A 24,696-nucleotide genomic window follows, 5' to 3' on the forward strand; every position below is an offset into this window, starting at 1 on the left:
TGTTTGACTGAATGGTTTATGAGTAAGGTGGATGTGGAACATTTTTTTTCTCCTGTTTGATTTATATATCCTATTATTTCAGTATTATTCCAATTTCTTGTACGGTATTGTTCTATGGAATGAAGGACTATTACAGATAGATGAATATTACATAGTTTTTTATGTCTATTATGCTCTTGAATTACAAGTTTTGTTGGTCTTTTTTGATCTACCAATATACCGATGTTGACATTGACAGCGAATGTAGTAAACGAGTTTTTTTGTTTTTTCTCTCGTTGGATTTTAGTTAGTTTGATGCGTACTAATCGCTATTATACTGTGTTGTGGTTTCGAAATAGTGTTCCAGTTTTATATTGTTTACGTATCGTTTTACATAACGACCTTTGACATATTGGCATATGACTAAAAGTATGTAATATTTGTTTCCAGTTTTTGTTTCGTTTATCAGACGTTCTGACATCCACTGTTATGTATGGTTGAAGTGGCGTGCTTTGATGTCATATTCTTAGCTTCATCAGTACTACATATCTTGTTAATGTTTGAAACTGGCACTGTTGAAGATGGTTTTATTTGACGTCGAGATATTTACCTTTGTTTTCAGGTTTTCTGTAACTTCCTGTTGTGTATAAGTTAGCAACCATCTCGACAAGGAATGGGAGATTCTCGCTGTTTTCTGTTTCCAAACGTAGCTGTTTGGAAGCGTAGCTGCTTCTTGTAGCCATCTACAAGTCTCTGACGTCGGTCTGAAGAAAGTTTGCCCCACTCCTCAATGCAGAATTCTTTCAGCTGTGAGATGTTTGAGGGGTTTCTTGCATGTATAACCCGTTTCAAGTCACCCCACAGCATCTCAATAGGATCAAGATCTGAACTTTGAGTCGGCCATTCCAGGACTCTCCATTTCTTAGTTTTCAGCCAGTCCTTGGTGGATTTACTAGCATGTTTTGAGTCATTGTCGTGTTGCAGGTCGAGTTCCGCTTCAGTTTTAATGTTCGTACAGATGGTCTCACATAATCCTCAAGCACCCTCTGATACACAGTAGAATTCATGGTAGATTCTATGATTGTGAGCTGTCCAGGTCACAGTTGGTATGAGGTTCTTTTCCTGGAATGCTGTATTTGATCACACCAAATATGTCCTCTGTTCTGGTGTTCAAATAATTCAATTTTGGACTCATCTGTCCAAAGAGCATTATTCCAGAAGTCCTGGTCTTTGTCTACATTCTCTCTAGCAAATTTCAGTCTGGCCTTAATGTTTCTCTTAGAAAGCAAAGGTTTCTTCCTTGCACACCTCCCATGCAAGTTAAACTTGTGCAGTCTCTTTCTTATTGTAAAGGCACGCACTTTCACATCAACAGTAGCCAGAGCCTGCTGTAGGTCCCGTGATGACATGTTAGGGTATTTGGAGACCTCTTTTAGCATCTTGCGGTCTGCTCTCGGGGTGAACTTGCTTGGATGACCAGACCTGGGCATGTTGGCAGTTGTTTTGAAAGCCCTCCACTTGTTGACTATTTTCCGGACAGTCGAATGGCTGATTTCAAAATCTTTTGAGATCTTTTTAGATCCCTTACCAGACTCATAAACTGCTACAATTTTCTTTGTGAAGGCCTCAGACAGCTCTTTTTCTCTCACCATGGTGCTCACTCTCACTTCAACAGTCAGGAGCACATCAAACTAAATGTCTCAGGTTTAAATAGGGCAAGCCTCATTCAAAATGTTGAGTAACGATCTTCTAATCATGTGCACCTGGTGTGATACACCTGTGTGTGAGTTGAGCCATTTTAAGTGGGTATAAATGTAGGGGTGTCCTAACTTTTTCCTCATTTAGAATATGCATTTTTGTAGAATTACATTTACAGAAGATCTTTAAAAGTCTTTTTTTCAGTTTAAATTGTTTAGTTATATCCCTATCATCTCTCAGTATTGTTAAAATTGAGATTAAATATGTATATATCCAAAAATACACAGGCTTTCATAGAAGGTTCTAACGTTTTCACATGACTGTAGAACTCTCCTCCTTCAGCCATCTTTTAGTATCAATAACTAAATAAAGTTACAGATCACGCTCTATCCAACCATCTTTTAGTACGAACACCCACAGAACTTACACTCACTGTCCAACCATCTCTTAGCACGAACAGCTACAGAACTCACACTCACTGTCCAACCATCTCTTAGCACGAACAGCTACAGAACTCACACTCACTGTCCAACCATCTCTTAGTACGAACAGCTAAAGAACTCACACTCACTGTCCAACCATCTCTTAGTACGAACAGCTAAAGAACTCACACTCACTGTCCAACTATCTCTTAGTACTAACAGCTACAGAACTCACACTCACTGTCCAACCATCTCTTAGCACGAACAGCTACAGAACTCACACTCACTGTCCAACCATCTCTTAGTACGAACAGCTAAAGAACTCACACTCACTGTCCAACTATCTCTTAGTACTAACAGCTACAGAACTCACACTCACTGTCCAACCATCTCTTAGTACGAACAGCTAAAGAACTCACACTCACTGTCCAACTATCTCTTAGTACTAACAGCTACAGAACTCACACTCACTGTCCAACCATCTCTTAGCACGAACAGCTACAGAGCTCACACTCACTGTCCAACCATCTCTTAGTACGAACAGCTACAGAACTCACACTCACTGTCCAACTATCTCTTAGTACTAACAGCTACAGAACTCACACTCACTGTCCAACCATCTCTTAGTACGAACAGCTACAGAACTTACACTCACTGTCCAACCATCTCTTGGTACAGACAGCTAAAGAACTCACACTCACTGTCCAACTATCTCTTGGTACAGAACAGCTACAGAACTTACACTCACTGTCCAACCATCTCTTGGTACAGAACAGCTACAGAACTCACACTCACTGTCCAACCATCTCTTGGTACGAGACAGCTACAGAACTCACACTCACTGTCCAACCATCTCTTAGTACGAACAGCTACAGAACTCACACTCACTGTCCAACCATCTCTTAGCACGAACAGCTACAGAACTCACACTCACTGTCCAACCATCTCTTAGTACGAACAGCTACAGAACTCACACTCACTGTCCAACCATCTCTTAGTACTAACAGCTACAGAACTCACACTCACTGTCCAACCATCTCTTAGTACGAACAGCTACAGAACTCACACTCACTGTCCAACCATCTCTTAGTACGAACAGCTACAGAACTCACACTCACTGTCCAACCATCTCTTAGTACGAACAGCTACAGAACTCACACTCACTGTCCAACTATCTGTTAGTACGAACAGCTACAGAACTCACACTCACTGTCCAACCATCTCTTAGTACTAACAGCTACAGAACTCACACTCACTGTCCAACCATCTCTTAGTACGAACAGCTACAGAACTCACACTCACTGTCCAACTATCTGTTAGTACGAACAGCTACAGAACTCACACTCACTGTCCAACTATCTGTTACTAACAACAGCAACAACAACTTACAGACCTTAAACACTTTCATTATTTAGTATGTTAAAAAAAATTATATTTTTAATAAAAATTAATTTCTATATGCTATTTATATATTGTGAATATATCGTTACATGATCAATACAGATTCAATAAGGTTCATCTAGCTTTTCATACCTGATTTGTTAGGAGTTAAAATATCTTGAACTTTTTTAATAATTCAGAATATACAATGTTTCAGTTGCTAGTCTTACCTGCCTGTTTTCTTTCAAACCCAGTAATCGATTCTTATACTAAATAAATAAAGATTTGTTTTATCTTGAAGTAATGTATTCATCCTATTGGTATGAATAAATATACCATTCACTGATGTATATTTGGTACTAATACACTTCGTTGTATAATAATTGTCAATACATACTCAACTTCATTATTAAATTATGTTGTTAGTGGAACTTTATAATAAGAAGGACATTTTCCTTCACTAATCAAGGTTAGGGGATATAATCCCACTTGAAAAAGACCAGACGTGGCCTACTAGTTAGAGTATCCACCGGCAGGTAAAGAAGTCCAGTGTTCGAGACACTGAATATATTCACCCGTAATCACGTTTTGACAGTGAGTGTCAATTTCATTACTTTTTACAACAAATCAAACAAAGTATTTTAGAGGCAGATGGACTGCGGTCAGTAGTTCAAGATAAAGAAGGGTTTGTTTGAGCCAGAGGAGTTTTTGATCTGGCAATTCAATCCACGTGAGCATAAGGTGGAATACAGCTTCAAAACTGTAATTCTGTGCTCACAAAAAATGGTTCAGAGAAAAAAAAATTATCTATACAGAACTCAGTAAACGACAGGAAGGCTTTTACACGTCTTTAATTTGGAAGAAACGTAAGAGACCTCAAAAGATCATTCAACACATTTTAGCTTATAACGCTAAAAATCGAGTTTCGATACCTGCGGTGAGCGCAGCACAGCTAGTCTGTTATGTAGCTTTGCGTTTAACAACAAAGAAACCGTGGAAACCAAATACAGTTCTCCCAACTCCTGCCTGTAACGAGGTAACGGCAGGTCAATATGAGCTCGTGAAAGAGACCCAATCAGTGAAACAATAGCCCCAGCTTCATCGTTTTGATGTTGTATGGATCAATGGAAAGCTCGATACACAGTCATCCTATTGGTATGTATTTCCGTTTCCAGTGGTTCTCACTTGCACGAAGTTTGATGACTCAACTGCGCCACGTAGTATAATTTTCGTTACTAAAAAAAAAACCAACTAAATATGGAAAGAAAAAAAGGTCATAATAACAAGAACTTTTTGTCAATCATAACAATTTTGTATGAAGTAAAAATTTTAGCGTAATATATGTGTATATGAAGAACACGTAATTGCACAGAATAATTTTCTTCGCAAACATCAACACATCACAGTTCATTTTCCATTTTGATTCGGTTGTTCAGAGATACTTGATAAATATACCATACATAATATTAATTGAAAGCGACCAAAGGCAGCCTGGAGGGGTGTGTTTTCTTATAGCAAAGCCACATCGGGCTATCTGCTGAGCCTACCGAGGGGAATCGAACCCCTGATTTTGCGTTGTAAATCCGAAGACATACCGCTGTACTAGCGGGGGACCAGCGTGGATGGATCAACTGTTTGAACACTGACATCACTATACAATAGCGCGTTGTTTGTTAGTCAGTCAGTAGACACTAAAATGACGTCACGTATGGGACGCTTAAAGCCGCAATTTGTACAGCTTTGACGTGAATAAATCGTGCGCATGGCATAAATCACGAGAAGAATTATACACTTAGTAAGCTACAATACAGCAAGACATGAGCTTCAAAAGCAAAAATAAAAACATTTGTTACTTTTAATTTTGGTTTCATTTACTCATGAAGCAGAACAATTTCGAGAACGTTGCTGAAGAACATATAGTATAAATAATTACATACAAAGTGTAACAGTAAAATAAGCTCCATGTTGCGAGGTAAAAGTATGGCAGAATAACTATTTTAGCAGTTTTAAGCTGTTGCTTTATTCGTGTGGTTTATTTTGTCAGTTGCTGGTTTTTTGAGTTCGCGCAAAGCTACACGTGGCTATCTGCGCTAGCCGTCCCTAATTTAGCAGTGTAAGACTATAGGAAAGGCAGCTAATGATCACCACATACCGCCAATTTTTGGGCTGCTCTTTTATCAACGAATAGGGGGATTCACCGTAACGTTACAATGCTCCACGGATAAAAATGGGCGAGCATGTTTGGTAGGAGAAGGATTCGAACCCACGACCCTCGAATTACGAGTCGAGTGCCTTTAACCATCTGGCCATGCCGGAGCCTATTCATGTGAAGTTAGTCATAAAACAACCAATGTTTTTATATTATTTTCAGCTTCATCCATGTTTCTTTTTTATTTTGCTTTAAGAATTGCAGTTCCGAAATTAAAGTTTGTTCCAAAAAGGTAAAAGTCAAATAGTGTGTTTATAATTACATAAATGTTTTAGTTCTTTATGTCTTATAGGTCTGACAAAAAAAAATCCGATATATTTCAAAAGTTTCGCAGACAGGCAAAGAGATAATGTATTTCTTTTGTAAATAACTTTAAAATATAACGTATAAATACAAATCATAATAGAGTTTCGTTTTTATAAATTTAAATTCGGAAAAATATAGACCGTGTAAAAAAATAACTTGTTATGGAAAACAACAAAACTGAAACCTTCGTTATGTGTTGATTTTTTTAATTTTTTTTTTCTCCAGCCAATCACAAAAAGCCATTAGTAGCTCTGTACGTTTCGGAATTTTTGATGTAACTCATACTTGAAGACATGATTCTATATGAGAAATAGTTACTAGAGTTTCCGCACGGTTATCGATGTAAGTTCTTAGATAAAGATCTACCATTCATATAGCGCGAAGTAAAGAAATGACATCTGACTTTTTTGGCTTTGATTTAAAAAAAAAAGAACATTTGCTGATTCTTTCAGTCATACGGGTTATAAAAGAGGAAACACGTCAGTCGGACCAAAAAAATAATAGTTTACATTTACTTACAATCATAACAGCTTCTTTATAAAGGTTATTCAAGGTTAATGACCATTTGACATGCGCACAATGCACTTGGCTCGTTATTCCGTTCGTGTTCATGGCCAGGTGGTTAAGGCACTCGACTAGTAATCCGAGGGTCGTGGCTTCGAATTCCCGTCACACTAAACATGCTCGCCCTTTCAGCCGTGGGGGCGTTATATAGTGACAGTCAATCCCACTATTCATATATATCAGAACGGCTGGTATGGGTATTAACACCTTTATAGATAGGTAATCCCACTATTCGTTGGTGAAAGAGTAGCTTAAGAGTTGGCGGTGGGTGGCGATAACTAGTTGCCTTCCCTCTAGTCTTACACTACTAAATTAGAGACGGCTAGCACAGAAAGCCCTCGAGTAGATTTGCGCGAAATTCAAAACAAACAAACAATCGGTGGCCATGTTAAATATTACATTTCAGAGTCCGTTAAGTCAATCTACTATAATATCAATGTGTTACATACGCTATCATATATTCTGGCAATGGCTGACTTACTATTGTTTTAAAATTGGGTTGATCAATTATGGTGAGTTTTCTGTTCCAAATGAACGGTTGACTTAGTATTGTTTTTAGGTCGCTTTGATTAATTATGGCGAGACTTGTGTTCCTAGTGTATGGTTGACTAAATATTGTTTTAATATTGCTTTGATTAATCAACCTGCTTAAGAATACGTTCATCCATCGAAGTCCTAAACTTTAGATATTTCGTTAGATTTGTCGGTCTCCACTAAGAAATTCATATTGGAAATTAGTGAATTAGGTTTACCAATTGTTGATTCCGTTTTGCTTTATATGTTTGTCAATTGATACTCACAAATATATATGTTTGAGCTCCCTAGTACCGCAGCGGTATTTCTTCAGACTCACAACGTGAGAAACCGGGTTTTAATACCCGTTTTTTGCAGAGCCCCGATGGTCCATTGTGTAGCTTTGTGCTTAAAAACAAACAAACACAATCTCTTAACGAGTAGAAACTTCAATGACCAAATATACGTAGCTGACAACTCTACACAATTACCAGTTGCATAACGATTTTGTTTTTGCATCGTTTCAAAGACTCTCTCCAGTAACCAGCAGTCTGTATGCAGACTTACCATGCTAAAAATCGGGTTTCGGTACCCGTTGTGAGCAGAGCTCGGATGACTCACTGTGTCGCTTTGTACTTAACTACAGAACAAGCAAACAAAACGTAAAGTTCGATGACGCCGGTCTCATAAAACGTGTTGTGCAAAATCAGTTTTCTTTGCAATGTATTTTTTTTTTTTTTTTATAAATTTGTGAAATTTGTTGTCTAATAAAAATTCACTAGTACGTACCTAAATGGTGAACCGCTGATGTTCAACTGATGTAGCTGACTTCAGGCCCTTTAACTGCTACCACTGAGAAACAAATAATCTGATTTCTATATATTATCCAGTCTTTTTAGATTAAATATAAAACACTTTCTTAGCTTACCAACCGATGCAACTTTGATACACATTTAGGAATTCAAAGTGACTACCAATACCTTAAAAAAACCCAAAAAAAAAACACGCACACACTCATCTGATCTTCCATTTATTTTGTATTCTATGCGATTTAAAATTAATTTCAAATACCAATGATAGACAAATATTAAGTAAAATGATGTTTGAGGTTTGTTATGTCGATCATCCCAACCACGAGTGTCTCGCCTACTTGACCACGTGCTCAGTTCAGGCTAAGAGTAAATCGATCACTGAACACATACATCTAACTTACGATTAGTGCTGAATTTTCAAGATGGCCGATTGACTGTAACTTAACTCGAAGAAAACTGATAACACTTTGGTCGATTCTACTTATCCAAGTTAAATTTTTAATGAACTTCCTAATAAAACAAAAGTAAATGAATAACAAAAGAATCACTGTCATCACAGATTGGGTGCACCGAGGATAAAGCAATTAGGCTAATAACTAGGCCTAAATCTGATATGTCTCGGCTTACCAAATATTAACGTCTATTTTGGTTCGCTGAAGAATATGTAAGAATGTTACATTTTAGTTTAGGTATACAGTGCTGAAAACAACGTGAGCTCTTCCTATTGATCAGCATCAGACCACTCGTTTAATAACTCTTAAAAATTTGGTTTCACTCACACTGGTTTCTTCGAAGAACGAATTCATGTTATTAAGTTATTTGTATGTTTTGATCATCAACAAAAAACTTTTTTTTTTTCTAGCAATCTTCTATGTGATTCATATTGACCCTTCCTGGTCAACATTGACCCTACCTGGCCTAATACTTAGTCTGTCAGACTGCTGATTGGAAGTTACAAGGGTCAACTCTCACTGGATATTCTCGTAATTTTAGTTGTAGGGGTGTCGTTATAACAACTGAAAGTGAATTGTAGTTACAGAAGCGTCGTTGCAACAAGTGACTGTCAATCGTAGCTGTAAGGGCGTCGTTATAAGTGACAGTCTATTCCGTGGGCCGGTTAAGAGTAGCCATGCCGATGGCAGGCACAGCTTGCTGGTTGCTCACTCTGTGAACAGTAGTTGTATGTGTGTGTATGTTTTCTTATAACAAGGCCACATTCGGCTATTTGCTGAGTCCACCGAGGGGAATCGAATCCCATATTTTAGCGTTGTAAATCCGTAGACCTACCGCTGTACCACTGGAGGACCCAGTGGCTGTAAAATAGGAATGTTAATGTTAGAACTGTGTAGCTACTGATATGTTTAGCTCATATGTCGCGTAAACTACCATTCCAGTTTTAAAAAAAGGCATGCTTTATAAATATTTGTTTTTTAAATAATCACAACAAACCTTTCCAGCGGATCAGAGATAAATCTTTGGGCCGATGACGTACTAAAAACAGGTTTTCGATACCCGCGATGGGCACTGCACCAATAGCCAATTCTGTAGCTTTATATTTTACGACAAACAAAAATATAATTTTATTTATGTTGAACATTATTTCAGAAATAAAACTTTTCAAATTTATTATTTGTAAAAATAAAACCTACTTATCTATAGTTCTAGAAGATTTGTTCGAAAAACTTCATTGGTTTACTGAGTTTTTATATCTAGTTTGCCTGTAAAAATACAGTTTGATATTGTTTATGGGTCCGGGAATCCGAGGGTTACAGGTTCGAATCCCCGTCACACCACACATGCTCGTCCTTTCAGCCGTCAGGCGTTATTATTTGACGATCAATTCCACTACTCGTTTGTAAAAGAGTTGCCCAAGAGTTGACGGTGGGTGGTGATGATTAACTTACACTACTAAATTAGGGACGGCAAGCGCAGATAGCCTTGGTGTAGCTTTGCGCGAAATTCAAACCAAACCTTTTCTTATATCATGGGTGGCCTGGCATGACCTAGCGCGTAAGGCGTGCGACTCGTAATCCGAGGTTTGGGGTTCGCACCCGCGTCGCGCCAAACATGCTCGCCCTCCCAGCCGTGAGGGCGTTATATGTGACGGTCAATCCCACTATTCGTTGGTAAAAGAGTAGCCCAAGAGTTGGCGGTGGGTGGTGATAACTAGCTGTCTTCCCTCTAGTCTTACACTGCTAAATTAGGGACGGCTAGCACAGATAGCCCTCGTGTAGCTTTGTGTGAAATTAAAAAAAACAAACAAAACATCTTATATCATGGGAACGTAACTTTCAAAGTGGTATAGTGATTTTTTTTATTATAAAATATAAAAAGAACAGTATTCAGTTACATAATATCGACCCATGTCATTGCGTTCACATCACTTCAGAGTTTTAACTTAAACGGTTTTACTGTGAACTGCTTATAAGTGGTTATGTAATATATTTACAATGCATTTTCTTCGTTAAGTTATAATCTTTCTTCGACTCAGAACAAAGCTTTTAGTTTTGAAACACGAAACTTAACCTAATGTGGGGCATTTCGAGAATATTATTACAGCTTTTCAATCATCGTATTATAATTTGTCATTAGTTCGTATTGCAACATAATCTCCCAGAATAATATGCAATTGCCAACAGTAAAATATTTTGAGTATCGAATGTGCTTCAGTGTAATATATGTATGTGTGTGAAAGAGAAATGGTGTGTGGAAAATCACACAAAGTCTACACTCTTCGGCTCTTGTAATAAATGCACTGGGCCGCATACAAATCTTAATGAGCTGATCACTTTCATAGGGTGGTTCGATCCCAGCACGTTATCTGACAAACAACTTTCCACGACAAACAAACGGCTCATTTAACCTGGAATTCTTGGGGTAATTTATTGTTGCGTGATTTATAATGACATTTCTGACTGTTACCAGCTTCATTAAGAATATTATTGCTCTCCTAAAAGCTTATGCTAGATTTTGAGTGTATGGTAATTTACTTTGAGACATCAAATCTGAAAAAAAATGTTTCGCAGGCAAAAGTGTTCTATTCCTCAGAGTGTTGGACTTGTCCATAAACACAAGGCCTTGTCCATAAACTGGCCTCATTAGACATTATAATATTCACTTTAAATCTACGGCCAGTAGAATGATAGTACTTTTGTTTTGTTTTTGAACTTCGCACAAAGCTACTCGAGGGCTATCTGCGCTAACCGTCCCTAATGTAGCAGTGTAAGATTAGAGGAAAGACAGCTAGTTATCATCAGCCACCGCCAACTCTTGGGCTACTCTTTTACCAACGAATAGTGGGATTGAGCGTAACATTATAACGCCCCCACGGCTGAAAGGGCGAGCATGTTTGGCGCGACAGGGATGCGAACCCGCGACCCTCAGATTACGAGTCGCACGCCTTAACACTCTTGGCCGTGCCGGGCCCAATGCTGGTACTTACCAAGTTCGGTTACAGTTAGCTTTCCGTCTGTTTAACTGTATATTTTATACAATGTTGGATCCTCAAGGCATGTCATACCCGTATTCCTAAAAAAAAGGTATACTTGTTTTAGCCGTATTGGAGTATGTTAATTTGTAGCATAGACGATGTAAGTGATATGGAGAAACATGTCCTCAAAATTTTGTGGACGATTTGAGTGATGGAAACAAACATGTCCTCAAAAACCTATAACGAATGTAAATGGTGCGAACGAACATGTTCTGAAAAAGCTATAGACACTCAAGATGAAATGTGTTGTGCAGGAAGAGAACAAATGGTAAAACTTGTGGTAAGTATTTGTGAAATAGGTTAACACTGTGTTTCTAAACCTCCTTCCAGCAGTAATGGATGATATTCGTGTCCCATATCGTTGTGTCCTGTTTTCTAGTTTCATAAAAACCTATCCGCTTTGAATATAAAGGAAGTGTTCTGTCTGGTGCATTATACACATATTATATTATATGTAAAAACCTACACCGTACTGACTCTAATTAACGCTCCACCAGCAATCAACCAAGGGGGGAGGTAATTATAGTATATGTGCAATTAAAGATTCTATTTTTCACACATGATTTATCGATTTCAATACTAACAAGTCTGGGCGTTTGTTATTCTTTTATTTTATCTTCAAATCAGACTTATGGTGACAAAAGTATTTTACACGATGGATTACTATTGCTGTCACACGAGGTAAACCTTACAAAAATAAGGGGGCGCTACGATAGTCAGGTGCAATGCGATACTCAGAAACATGCATTTCCATGTATGTATTCGGTTTCTATGAACTTGCGATTTTATGAGACTGACTTAAAATGAACTCCTCGCAGAGGCAACGCATCATTGTCACGTGACACGAGTTCGAACCCCTATGGTTCTCTCTCACAAAACAATTTAAAAAGAACTAAAATTAGGTGTTGTTGGAAACGTGTTGCAATTAAGCAAAAAGCTACACAGTGGACTATTTGTGCTCTGTCCAGCACGGGTATCAAAACCCGGTTTTCGAGCAGTGAAGTCCACAGACACCGCTGTATCTTTGGGAAACAAATTTGATTGTAAGGTTTTTTCGTTATTTTATCACGATGTTGATTGTTTGGTCATGTTTTTGACCATTGTATTTAATTCATAAAGGTTACGTGTGGAAAACAGAGGTGAAATTATCCCTGGCCAGTTGTTAGCGGAATAGTTTAGCACTGGCCTATTATCTGGACTCTGACTTCATCGGCTCCCCAGTGGCTCCTCTTTGTGTAGTTTTGTGCGTAACAACAATCAACCAACCGATTTAAAGTCTAAAAACTAAATATGTATATATATATGTATGTATGTGTGTGTATATTTATTTATATAAATTGCTTTATATCTCTTCGAAAAATTTAAATGTTTGAATAAGGCAGAGGAATTGAAATAATGCATTGTTCAAAACACCTCTATTATTCATGTAACGTATAGGATTTCATTTTAAGATTTTAATTTAAGAATTCTAACAGTTAGGCTTACATGAAATAACCGTTACATCCACCATCGGCCTGGCATGGCCTAGCGCGTTAAGGCGTGCGCTTCGTAATCTGAGGGTCGCGGGTTCGCCCCCGAGTCGTGCCAAAACATGCTCGCCCTCCCAGCCGTGGGGGCGTTATAATGTGACAGTCAATCCCACTATTCGTTGGTAAAAGAGTAGCCCAAGAGTTGGCGGTGGGTGGTGATGACTAGCTGCCTTCCCTCTAGTCTTACACTGCTAAATTAGGGACGGCTAGCACAGATAGCCCTCGAGTTGCTTTGTGCGAAATTCCAAAACAAACAAACATCCATCATTTTTAAAATCAGAAACAAAATATGCAACAAAAATAAGTTCAACTTAAAATCTCGCTCACTAAATTAGAACATGACTTTTATCGTAAGCGTGTTACAAAATCGACAACATATATATATATATATATTAAATACTGCGAAAAAATCGAAAATTTTCACAGGCTTGTTGCTGTTAAGTGATATTAACGAAAGTTTAAAGTACGGATATAAATATTACCCTTATAGCAACACTATAATAGTGAATTATTCCTAGAAATTCTAAATTGAATTCAGTAATTTTTGAAGTACTGATAGCTAAAGGTTTTTAATCGCACGAAAGTAATTTTAAGTTGCGTAGGGTTATTACAGTATAGTAGCAACGCTTTATTTCGAATGCACGAAGCAGAAAGCGCTTTTATCCTAATGAAATATCGAAAAACTGCATAACTTTCTTACGATGGTCACATTAAAATTATCTAAATATATTACGTAATATCTTAAAAGGCTATAAACACGAAACAGCTGTTTAATATCGTGAATAATTGATCACGACCTTTTCAATCCGACTTTCCTCGTAATAAAGTCTTTGACTAATGTAGAATTTATTTGAAACCTATTCAATTCCAAACGTTTTTCAAAACCTTGACGATAATTACGCGTGAGATTTCTTTCCACTGACTAAGAAACAAAGATTTATAATGTGACACTACAACTGCGAGAACTGAGAATTCTATCACGGCATTGACTGTTTTATAATTTTATAAGTCATTTCTATAAAGTTTGAAACGTAATTTAATAAAATAAATACAATTATTTAGTGTTTTTCTGTTTAGCAGTCAGCTCTTGAGTGTGGAATAGTTGTTGAAATAACCGGATATAATGGTAGAACTTCATCAGTAAGTACACTGTGGCCTCTGTGAATCATTTCTAACCTCCCAGTAGAAGTGTGGGGGAGGGGTACATGATGTAAGTGTTGATGTAGGATGTAGCAATCATGAAACAGATTGAAACAAGATTAAATAACTAATGTTTAAATTTGTTATTTCTCATGTAAAATTCCAATGTCAAAGTCATTAATCAAATTTTGCATCATCTCATACTGGAAGTAACCGGTTTAATTTCGTAAGACACAGTCATGCTATATGATAGCCAACAATGCTTGTATACAGTTTGTTTACTGTTAAGTGCAAAACTGCACGATGATCTGCACATGTGCTCTTTCCACCGCGGGTATCGAAACCCGATATTTAGCTTCGTATGCCCTCAGAGTTACCACTGAATCACTAGTGAAGTGTGCATAGAGAGATATAACATAAAAGATGACATTAAACCAACCTAGTTGGAAAGATAGTTAGCTGCAAAGTTCGAAATTGTGTTAATTATTAAGATAGACCAGAATGAACTCAGGTGATGTCTACCCATGCAATAAATAAACTTATTTTTTAAGATTAAAAAAGCAGCTGTTTTTTTCTGTTTTGTCGCCACAAGTTATATTCAAACACAAGTTTTACTTTACTTGTTTGTTTGTTTGGGAATTTCGCACAAAGCTACTCGAGGGCTATCTGTGCTAGCCGTCCCTAATTTAGCAGTGTAAGACTAGAGGGAAGGCAGCTAGTCATCACCCCCCACCGCCAACTCTTGGGCTACTCTTTTACCAACGAATAGTGGGATTGACCGTACATTATACACCCCCACGGCTGGGAGGGCGAGCATGTTTAGCGCGACGCGGGCGCGAACCCGCGAATTACGAGTCGCACGCCTTACGCGCTTGGCCCTGCTTTACTTTACTTTCTGTGATGAAATAACGAACATATGTCTAATTTGGTAAAATGAAAATTAAGAGGTTTTGAATTCCACGTAAAGTTACACGAGAGCTATCTGTACTAGCTTTCCCTAATTTAACAGTGTAAGACAAAAGGGAAGGCAGCTAGTCATCACCACCCACCGCCAACTCTTTGGCTACTCTTTTACCAACGAATAGTGGGATTGGTCGTCACTTTATAATGCTTATAGGATTAAAAAAAATGGCGAGCATGTTTGATGGAATCGGGATTCGAATCTACATCCGTCAGGTAGCGCTTAGAGCGCCCTAACCACCTGACCTGTGTACGAGAGAAAAGTAAACTTCTTTACCCCAAACTGAGAATGCATCAGTAAAAGCCACGTCAACCAGCAACTATAGACAATGTACCTACTACTCAGTGTTGGGCAGCCACGTGTTTTTCTGAGGTTTGATATCTGTACTTAGATTCAGTTTTATTCTGCACAATAATATTTTTATTTCAGCTTCAAAAGAGGAATGGATATTTTCTGGTTCACTTAATTAGCCATCGTTTAGCTCTTTCCAAGCTACTGAAATGTTATTTAAATGTTTCGTCAAAGAGCACGTGGTTGAGTATTCAATTTCGTTTTTTCTTGCATCACAACTTTTCAATAACGATTTGAAGGCCTCAAGTAGAATGTTACGATCAAGTTGTCCAGAAATAAATGGAATAATCTGAATTTTTTTGTGGTTATCTTTGCTGTCAAAGTAGTGTGTAAAGTGTTTAAATTAAACGTGTTGTTACTATTAAATTTGACACTGAATCAATCATAAGATCTTGGTCTGTTACATTCTCCAATGAAAGAGTCGTTATAAAAGCTAAAGGTCAAAATATCTGTGTCATCGATTCTAATACGTCAAAAGTCGAAATACCTATGACGGGATTCGAGGCGTTCATCACATTAATATATTGGATTTGTGACCAACAGTCCACAAATTTGCTAGCACTTTGAATCTTGAGGACTTTATAACGTGTCAGTCAATCCATTATTCAGTAGTAAAGAAAAGTAAAGAACCAGTGACGAATAATGTGGACTATCATGAACTATCATATGAGAATTAAAGACGGTTAGTGCAAATATATGTCAAGTGGTTTTGAAAAAAATTCAACAAATGAATTCTTAGTTGAAAGTTACTCAACTAAATATCTCATTGAGTTCAAAGGTTAAACTCTTCAGGATAGTTACAATTTGATCACAAGGCTGTTACAACACATTTCACCACTGTCTCTTCATTGTCTGCTTAAATCGTCTATAAAATAAATTTTGAGTGGATTACTGATCAGCCTTAGAATACGTTATGAACTACAATGGTTCTCCAAACTTTGATCGTGTCAGGCTCTTATGGAGTCGCAAGCTTGACGGGAGAAAAAAAATATTAAATGGGTCGGTTCGAATACATTTCGAAATATATCCTAGTTTTTTTTATTTTGTTTTACTAGTAAAATCATCTTTTAAAACATTGTCTTAACACTACACCCATTATTATGTTTCCCGTTCGGTTTCCTTTTAAGCGATTACCCTTTCTATATTTGAAACGCTTGGACCAATTTTATTTTTTACAATAATATTATCATACTTTCATTTTATTATAAATGTGTGTATTTTCTCACAGTAAAGCCACATCAGGCTATCCGCTATGCCTACCGAGAGGAATCGAACCTATGATTTTAGCATTGTAAATCCGAATACTTAACATTGTCTCACCGTAGGACGAGCACAACACAAATAGTTCCTTGTGTAGCTTTGTAATCAACTGCAAACTTTATATGTTTTTTTTTCTTATTTCATACCATCAACATCACTGAGGCTAGAAATGTTTTATCTCTTTATAAAGAATGAAAAATTAGTCACTCAAAATCTAAACCACACAACGAAACATGTGAAGATTTGTTTTGAAATTTGGCACAAGTGCTATCTGCACTAGCCGTCCCTAATTTAGCGGTGTAAGACGAGAGGGAAGGCACCTCGTCATCATCACCCACCGCCAACTCTTGGGCTACTCTTTTACTAACGAATAGTGGGATTGACTGTAACATTATAACGCCCCCACGGCTGAAAGGGCGAGCGGGTTTGGTGCGACGGGGACTCGAACCCGCGACCCTCGGATTACGAGTCGAACGCCTTAACCCATCTGGCCATGCAGTGCCACATACCAAGGACACCTTGATTATAATAACAACTTGTAACACGTATCTGACAATCATATATCTACTTCAACGTGTGTACAATATACATTGTGTATTTCCTCTTTAGTTGTCTGCTCCTTCATTAGGTTCTCTTAGATAGATTTGATAATAAAATTTTGTGAACATTTGATTTGTTATAACAATAAATTACTAATGGAACCTATGAAGCATGAACACTCAGTATTGACCGCGTTCCTTTAAATTAATGTTTTCTTGAAACTAACAGTTGACGTATAATCGTTTCGATTGAAACCTTTACACACGTAAAAGACCCTTAGACATAAAATAGACGAGTTGCATTACATTGTAGGCCCTATTCTACAAACTGCTTGTGTACTATTAGTATATATAGTGAGATAGCCCCCAAGTGGCGTTCATTTCTAATCCATTGCAAACCAGAATATATCACCCAGAAACTTGAGTCATAATATACGTAACAAATTGTCATGGTTTCCATGTATCGTCTCAGGAAAAGGGTGACATATATACATATACTGTCTTATGGCAAATATATATACATATATATTTGTTCATTTAAGTTACTTTCCCCCAAATGGTAATACCCTATTTTTATTTTTCAATTTAAGTGTTTTCCTTTTTTTTACTTTGGAGAGCAGTCACTTTCCCAGAACTGTTTGCAGGCAGTGGAGGGTGGTATAGATGTGGGACGTTGTGGGCTTGAGCGCCCACATTTCGTTCTCTTAATTTCTATATATATGTATGTATTAAGTTTAATTTCTGTTGCTTTTCTTTTACTTTTTTTACTTCCTGTAAGATTGGAGAATAGAGAATAAGATTGATAGACGGTGTATCCCCACCGAAATGTGGGTTTTACTTCCATAGTCACCTCTGAAACCTAGAATACATTTTATATCCCATAGTATAGATTTTACTCTGGGATCCTTTTAATTAGTAAAACATTTTCTATGTTTTATTTTATTTTTCATTCGGCTTGATTTTGGTTATAACAAACTATTATAATTAGTCAGAGGTTTGGATTTGCTTTGGATTAACGCAGTCCTTCCTTTAGATTTGTTTTGATTTACTTAACTCTATCGGGATTAAAATTTTATAAAAATATATATTTGTTATAAATATGTACATATTTTCTTATGACAAGTGTATCATATATATATATATTTGTCTTACGACAAGTGTTATATATATTGTCGAACGTCGAATGTTACATATTTATATTTATACACACACGTTTTATAAATTTAGTAAATAGCTAATTATTTCAAGAAATATTAATTTATATTCTGATATGATTTAATAACTCATTTTTCTGGCTAAATATGACTAATTTATAGTAGTATGGATATATATATATACATAAATGTTGTTCAAAATTAGTGACTCATAACCAACTTAGTCATGCAAGCGAATTAAACAACAACTAGTTGTTCAATTTGGGCAAAACTGACGTGGAATAGGTGTTTATTTAATTGGTAATAAACACTATACAGGCCGTATTTAAACAGGTTAATATGATCTCTGAGCAAGTTCTTTCTCTGTTTGAATGTGTTTAGAAACCGTAAACATATTATGATTGTTCTAAGTCTCGCACTGAAGTTTGCTGTTAGTGTGATTAACTTGGCTTTATCGACTTTAAATCAATGAAACCAGTTTGGTTTAACAACTCGCTATGTTTAAGAACTTGAATGAGATGAAACGGTGGAACGAAACTGGTAAATAAGAAATCAAATTCTGCAGTTTATTTATTACCTGTGTTGTGCTAATAATTAACATGACATACTAAGTTAGGCCTAACATATAGAACAATGTATGTGCTGTGCTAATAATTAGGATGATATATAAAGTGAGGCCCAAGCATATACAATGTTATTTAGTCTTTGAAATCAAACACCCTGAGAATGAGACACAATATATGCATATCATAAAGCTCTAAAGAATGTGATATAAGTAACAAATAAATTATATCCTTAACACCTTAAGTACTTTCCAAGTTATAGATTATTGTGGATATATAGTAATTGTTTGTTTTGAATTTCGCGCAAAGCTACTTGAGGGCTATATGCGCTAGCCGTCCCTAATTTCACAGTGCAAGACTAGAGGGAAATCAGCTAGTCATCACCACTCACCGTCAACTCTTGGGCTACTCTTTTACCAAAGAATATTGGGATTGACCGACATATTATAACGCCCCCACAGCTGAAAGGGCGAGCATGTTTGGTGCGATGCGACCGGGATTCGAACCCGCGACCGTCGGATTACGAGTCAAACGCCTTAACACATTTGGCCATGCACGGTCTTATATAGTAATTGAGCTCACGCATATAATTTTCATTTTCTCTTGGACTTAGATATGACATGTGGAAGAAATACATGATATAATAAATTATAAAGGTGAAGTCATTCCTAATAAGAGATGTACAGAGAACCTAGATTTAATTTGGGGAAATATTTCATCATTCTAACGACTCTGTGGTCACGTGTGACCGTTGGTACAAACGGTTACATGAGAACTGTATTGGTGTTTATATCAGTCATGTGAAATATACTGCATCACAGTTGCACATTTTGTTGTGATTTTGTGCAACGTCCATCACTACACATGTGGTCATCAACTTAGTTCCATGCAGACGGAGAGTCAAAAGGAACCTGGTCGAGATTACTCGCATCTCACGGTGTTATTATTATAGCTTACAGCACAATATATTATCTAATTATACAACCAAAGGCACGTAATATAGTTTGTTTTGGCTTGTTTTGCACTTCGAAAGTTACATGAGGACTGTATCAGCTGGCCGTACCTAATTTAGCAACAAAATGCAAGAGGGAAATCAGCTACTTTTTTATAAACGAATAGTAGGATTAACCATACATCATAACATCATTTCAGCCAAAAGAGAGAGAGAGATTCGAACCTGCAACTACTAGACTGCGAGTCGAGCATTTTAACCGCCAGGTCATGCCAGGGTCCAGTGAATACATATTTTATGTTTCATATCGGGCCATAAAATAGCAAATAAAGAAACTTTGTGGATCTTTGTGTGTAAACTTTATTAAACCATAAATGGACTAATACCATTCAGGGTGTCATTTTAGAAAATGAAGATAAAACCTATAGTGACGTACCAACTAAAGCTGCTAAGAGACACGGATCAGTTATTGTTTTCGTTAGTAGTTGGAAATAAAATAATATTGAGTACATGAGCCAATAAAAGAATTTGAAAGCCATGTTGCTACGGTCAACAGAAAAGACCCGATAAAGTTATATCAGTCACAGCAAATGTCTCTGACATGTTGTTAACCTGCATTAACTCTCACAAATCAACAATGACAGGAGATATAAAGCTGATAGTCAGAAAACTCGCCAGATTGTAAGACGAGGAAAGGATAATGTTTGGATACGATTCTCAGGAAGTGTCTCGCTTTCAGATATCCACTGAAAAACTGAAAACATCTGAGAGATTATAAAAAAAAATTCAACAACTGGACTATAGATGAACATATGATGAAACAATTGGACTATAAATGAGCATATGATAAAACAACTGCACTATAGACGAACATATGATGAAACAACTGGACTATAGATGAACATGAGATGAAACAGCTGGACTATAGATGAACATGAGATGAAACAACTGGACTATAGATGAACAAGAGACGAAACAACTGGACTATAGATGAAAGTGAGATGAAACAACTGTAATATAGATGAACATGAGATGAAACAACTGGACTATAAATGAACATATGATGAAACAACTGGACTATAGTTGAACATAAGATGAAATAACTGGACTATAAATGAGCATAAGATGAAACAACTGGACTATAGACGAACATATGATGAAACAACTGGACTATAGATGAACATGAGATGAAACAACTGGGCTACAGATGAGCATAAGATGAAACAATTGGACGATAGATGAGCATATGATGAAACAATGTGTTTCAAAAAATATGATGGAAATTCAAATATTATATAAAAAAGTTAACCAAAAAATTATATCAGAGGTGAACGTTTTGTGGACATTGGAGTCAAAGGATCAGACATTGCTAGGACAAAAAACACCGAGAAGCAAACTAAAACCTTAGACATTTATATGCCAACTATATTTCCCCAAGAATGCATAAAAAATGTTTTATGAGAAGCATCTAATTTTTGTAACTTGATAGAATATTCCAAGATACGAAACCTTAACAGTAAATATCTTCAGAAACCCAACTAATAGTCATCAAGCATTTATGAAGAAATTATTCTGGCAGGGCAGACATTGTTGGACATGATTTGGTTTGTTTTGAACTTCGCGCAAAGCTACACGAGTGCTATCTGCCTAGCCGTTCCTAATTTAGCAGCATAAGACTAAAGGGAAGGCAGCTATTCATCATCACCCACCACTAACTCTTGGGCTACTCTTTTACCAAAGAATAGTGGGACTAAACGTCACTTTATAAAGCCCTCAGCTGAAAGGGCGAACATGTTTGGTGTGATGGGGATTAGAACTCGCGACCCACAGATTACGAGTCGAGTGCCTTAACCACCTGGCCGTGCCGGGCTTGATAGACATGAAAGGTGAGGGTTTAAGGTAAGTATAGGTATATATATTGAAAATGCTTATAACTATGTATTCAAGATAGGTATATATTCATGTATACAGTGAAAGTCAATTTGTTTAATACGAGCTCTGTGCTTCTTAGTTCAAGACACTTTGTTTTAAATTCTACAGGCTTGGTTCTCATGGTAATATCGGTCACAAATGGGTACATCTCTATGTAACATGTGAAATTCTCAAATAAGGGCAATTATCATCTTATGATTTCTTTGAAGTAACAAAGAAAGTAGGCCCCGGCATGGCCAGATGGTTGAAGTACTCGATTCGTAATCCGAGGATCGCGGGTTCGAAACCCCATCACACAAAACATGCTTGGCCTTTCGGCCGTGAGAGCGTTATAATGTGACGGTCAATCCCACTATTCATTAGTAAAAGAGTAGTCCAAGAGTTAGCGGTGAATGGTAATGTCTAGCTGCCTTTTCTCTAGTCTTACACTGCTAAATTAGGGACGGCTAGCGCAGATAGTCATCGTGTAGCTTTGCGCGAAATTTATAACAAACCAAACAAAGAAAATTTTCAGATCTAATGTATTATCGGAGATTTCAAACAATAATTCAAACATGTGTTAAGACCTTTCTTATCCGAACCCTTAATGGATGTCTGTACCTTTGCTTGAGTTTCAATGAAGTTAGAAATACGGAGTCATAGAACATATGTTATGTTCATGCTGTTAACATAATTAATAAACAAACTGACAAACATTGCAAATCGAAGACCATATTATTTCCTATCATGTTGTGTTTGGCTACTACATACATATTAGAAACGTCTATATCACGTTGTGTTTTGCTATTTCACAAATACCATAAACGTCTGTATCACGTTGTGTTTGGCTACTATACAAATACGAGAAACGTCTGTATCACGTTGTGTTTGGCTACTATACAAATACGAGAAACGTCTGTATCACGTTGTGTTTTGTTACTATACACATACCAGAAACGTCTGTATCACGTTGTGTTTTGCTACTATACAAATACTAGAAACGTCTGTATCACGTTGTGTTTTGTTACTATACACATACCAGAAACGTCTGTATCACATCATGTTTGGCTACTATACAAATACGAGAAACGTCTGTATCACGTTGTGTTTTGCTACTATACAAATACTAGAATCGTCTGTATCACGTTGTGTTTTGTTACTATACACATACCAGAAACGCCTGAGAAAACAACAATTAAGGAACAAAATATCATTTTATTTTGATGTATTTAAAGAACTGTCACACGTTGCTTTCATGAAACACACTCGGTAATAAACGAACAATATGTTTTCAAGTATTGTGATGCGGAGGTTAAAGTAGTACATTTCAGGCAAGAAAAAAACACATTCGCACAGAAGTCGTTGTGAAGGAAAGTTAAACTTCAACAATTTTAATTTGTAACCTTGAAGAAACATAATCAGAAACAGGTCTCTCCCAGTGCTTGAAATGTGGAGCACAGCTGTTGTTGTAATCACAAACAGGTCTTTCCCAGTGCTTGAAATGTGGAGCACAGCTGTTGTTTTAATCACAAACAGGTCTCTCCCAGTGCTTGAAATGTGGAGCACAGTTGTTGTTTTAATCACAAACAGGTCTCTCCCAGTGCTTGAAATGTGGAGCACAGCTGTTGTTTTAATCACAAACAGGTCTCTCCCAGTGCTTGAAATGTGGAGCACAGCTGTTGTTTTAATCACAAACAGGTCTCTCCCAGTGCTTGAAATGTGGAGCACAGTTGTTGTTTTAATCACAAACAGGTCTTTCCCAGTGCTTGAAATGTGGAGCACAGCTGTTGTTTTAATCACAAACAGGTCTCTCCCAGTGCTTGAAATGTGGAGCACAGCTGTTGTTTTAATCACAAACAGGTCTTTCCCAGTGCTTGAAATGTGGAGCACAGCTGTTGTTTTAATCACAAACAGGTCTCTCCCAGTGCTTGAAATGTGGAGCACAGCTGTTGTTTTAATCACAAACAGGTCTCTCCCAGTGCTTGAAATGTGGAGCACAGTTGTTGTTTTAATCACAAACAGGTCTCTCCCAGTGCTTGAAATGTGGAGCACAGCTGTTGTTTTAATCACAAACAGGTCTCTCCCAGTGCTTGAAATGTGGAGCACAGCTGTTGTTTTAATCACAAACAGGTCTCTCCCAGTGCTTGAAATGTGGAGCACAGCTGTTGTTTTAATCACAAACAGGTCTCTCCCAGTGCTTGAAATGTGGAGCACAGCTGTTGTTTTAATCACAAACAGGTCTCTCCCAGTGCTTGAAATGTGGAGCACAGTTGTTGTTTTAATCACAAACAGGTCTCTCCCAGTACTTGAAATGTGGAGCACAGCTGTTGTTTTAATCACAAACAGGTCTCTCCCAGTGCTTGAAATGTGGAGCACAGCTGTTGTTTTAATCACAATCAGGTCTCTCCCAGTGCTTGAAATGTGGAGCACAGCTGTTGTTTTAATCACAAACAGGTCTCTCCCAGTGCTTGAAATGTGGAGCACAGCTGTTGTTTTAATCACAAACAGGTCTCTCCCAGTGCTTGAAATGTGGAGCACAGCTGTTGTTTTAATCACAAACAGGTCTCTCCCAGTGCTTGAAATGTGGAGCACAGTTGTTGTTCTAGTGGATAACGCAGAAAACAAAAATAGAGTTAATGAATAAGTTTGTTATTAGAAAATAGAGACACGCAATCCTAGAAAGAGCAAATAGGTGAGCCTATCAAAGGAAACCGTTCATACAGGGGAAACGTTTTGAGTATATACTTCCTTTTCTGATACCCGCTCCAGGGTAAAGCAATGGATCCTGCAAGTGGCAGCTCTGTACAACAAACAGTCATTTCACAACTCCAACATTTCTGTTGGAGATCTAAGTGTCAGCTACACCATATCTGCGCAGGTGTTGAATTAGCATGTGTCTCGATAGGAAAAGGAACACTGGATGAAGAAAAACGTGCAGTGGTTATCCTTTGTTCCAGCTCTGC

General features: G+C 37.3%; 1 long non-coding RNA gene across 1 annotated transcript in view; it reads right to left on the reverse strand.

Moving 5' to 3' along the window:
• Positions 1-4,060: 4,060 nt before the first annotated feature.
• LOC143231453 (uncharacterized) overlaps positions 4,061-24,696 on the reverse strand; it is a 72,377-nt gene continuing 51,741 nt past the window's right edge. The window contains exons 3-4 of the long non-coding RNA XR_013016929.1: positions 7,861-7,923; positions 4,061-4,714 (exon numbers count right to left, since the gene is read on the reverse strand). This is a non-coding gene — a long non-coding RNA (uncharacterized LOC143231453). The remainder of the gene's footprint in view (positions 4,715-7,860; positions 7,924-24,696) is intronic.

This window comes from Tachypleus tridentatus, chromosome 11 (genome assembly GCF_004210375.1).
Source record: "Tachypleus tridentatus isolate NWPU-2018 chromosome 11, ASM421037v1, whole genome shotgun sequence".
NCBI lineage: Eukaryota > Metazoa > Arthropoda > Merostomata > Xiphosura > Limulidae > Tachypleus > Tachypleus tridentatus.